Source organism: Octopus bimaculoides, chromosome 2 (assembly GCF_001194135.2).
Source record: "Octopus bimaculoides isolate UCB-OBI-ISO-001 chromosome 2, ASM119413v2, whole genome shotgun sequence".
In the NCBI taxonomy this organism is placed as follows: domain Eukaryota; kingdom Metazoa; phylum Mollusca; class Cephalopoda; order Octopoda; family Octopodidae; genus Octopus; species Octopus bimaculoides.
This window is the reverse complement of record NC_068982.1, coordinates 115468747-115471367: the sequence shown is the minus strand read 5'-3', so window position 1 is coordinate 115471367 and position 2621 is coordinate 115468747.

Here is a 2621-nt window from a genome sequence, read left to right as displayed (position 1 = left end):
CTAGCCAAAGATAAACCTCTGTATCGGGCTTTCGTTGACATGGAGAAAGCCTTTGACAGGGTCCCCCGATCCCTTATCTGAATTCAAGACAGAATGCCCCTGGGAGCTCCTCTATGCTGATGACCTTGCACTAATTGCTGAGTCACTATCAGAACTAGAGAAGTTTCAGGTGTGTAAGCATGGACTAGAATCGAAGGGCCTTAGAGTCAACCTAGCTAAAACCAAAGTCCTAATAAGTAGGAAGGTAGACAAAACACAAACCCCTTCAGGTAGATGGCCCTGCTCGATCTGTAGAAAAGGCATAGGTAGAAACTCTATAAGATGTATCCAGTGCATTTTCTTAACACAAACCACTCAGCAGAGTGGATTTAGTGCTTTTTACATGGCGCAAGCACAGATGAGGTCAGTTTTGGCAAGGTTTTTACAGCTTGATGCCCTTCCAAATGCCAACCATTTTACAGTGTGGTCTGGGTGCTTTTAAGTGGCACCTGCACTGACCAGGTCACCAAGTACTTGCAAGACAAAGGAAAAAAAAAACCTCTTTTGAGAGGGGAAGGGGCATTGGAGGAGGTGATCTTGTGTCAGATGATGAAAGGTTATAGTGAGGCAGAAAGACAGAAACAGGTGTCTTGCTGTAGAGGAGGTACAAGGTTACCCATCCGGAGAGAGAGAAGAGAGATCAGGAAAGAAGACAGAAACAGGTACGCTTCTGCAAAGGAAATACATGGTTACCCAACCTGATGAAAGTGCAGGAGAAGGAGAGAGAGTGGGAGACAGCAGGATAAAGATGGTGGCAAAGTGCCAGGCATATGCAATGATACAGTGAGACAGGGTGCGGGTGGAATACACAGGTCAGAAGCTAATGGAGAGCAATGGTACTGTGGCACAGGGCCAAGAGGACAGGATTGGGGAGTGGAAGTGGAAATGTGAGGGAGAGATGTAGTTTGGTTTGTGGTGGTAGAGTATGTGATAAATTTTTTGTTAAGTGTGGGTGGGACACACAGTGCTTCTAGAACTCAGTTTCACTGACGTGGGTGGGTCTTCTCAAGAACTTCATATCGCCAGACATCTCGGTCCATTAAAACAAAATACACTACCTTGTAAATGAGTATATGGAAGAATATGTATACGGAGTGAGTAAGGATATCTTCTAGTTTAATATCTTTTTATATTTTTTTCCTAATTGTTTCAAAAAAGTATATAAAAACTAGATGGTAACAAATTAACTTTAAAGAGAGGCTCATTCAAGTCTAAAATGGGGTCAGTTGTTTTTTTATGTGAGACAGAAGGTAATTTAGATCCTTAAAAGACACACAAACAGATGGTAAGCACTGAAATGGTCAGTTTTCACCACTTTATCACTTTATTATCTTTGAATACTTAATATTATTCTTTATTTTATTCTTCAGGCAGTTTAGAACTTACTTCCTTATAATCTGACCATTATGGTAATTTATAGTCAACTTAGCCCTTTTCTGTTCTTTTGTCTGTTTCTTTATTTGTATTTTGTCTGTCACTATGTCTGTGGATTTAGTATGGTCTGTAAACTGTTAAAAATATGACACATCACTTTGGGTGTGCGTTATCACACTGTGATGATGAAGGGACCAGGGGTCCACCAAGGTTCAGTCCTCAGCCCCCTCCTATTTATCATAGTCCTCCAGGCAATAACACAGGAATTCAAGACAGAATGCCCCTGGGAGCTCCTCTATGCTGATGACCTTGCGCTAATTGCAGAGTCACTATCAGAACTAGAGAAGAAGTTTTCAGCTTTGGAAGCAAGGACTAGAATCGAAGGGCCTAAGAGTCAACCTAGCTAAAACCAAAGTCCTAATAAGTAGGAAGGTAGACAAAACACAAACCCCTTCAGATAGATGGCCCTGCTCGATCTGTAGAAAATGCATAGGTAGAAACTCAATAAGATGTACCCAGTGTAAGCTATGGACACATAAGAGGTACAGCAATATCAAAGGAAGGCTAACTGGGAAGTTAGTTTTTGTATGTGGCAGATGTTCAGGAGCAATAAACACTGAAAATGTGCAGAAAACAACTTCTGCCACATTCCAGGGGGAAAAACTAGACGTAGTTGATAGCTTCCGCTATCTAGATGACCAAGTTAGTAGTGGGGGAGGGTGCGCTGATAGTGTAGCTGCTAGAATAAGAATAGCCTGGGCAAAGTTCAGAGAGCTCTCACCTCTGCTGGTGACAAAGGGCCTCTCACTCAGAGTAAAAGGCAGACTATACGACACATGTGTACGACCAGCCATGCTACATGGCAGTGAAACATGGGCCATGACTGCTGAGGACATGCGTAAGCTCGCAAGGAATGAAGCCAGTATGCTCCGATGGATGTGTAATGTCAGTGTGCATACTCGACAGAGTGTAACTACCTTGAGAGAAAAGTTGAACCCAAGAAGCATCAGTTGTGGTGTGCAAGAGAGACGATTGCACTGGTATGGTCATGTGGTGAGAATGGATGAGAATAGCTGTGCGAAAAAGTGCCACACTCTAGCAGTTGAGGGAACTTGTGGAAGAGGTAGACCCAGGAAGACCTGGGATGAGGTGGTGAAGCATGACCTTTGAACATTAGGCCTCACCAAAGCAATGATTTCTGACCGAGA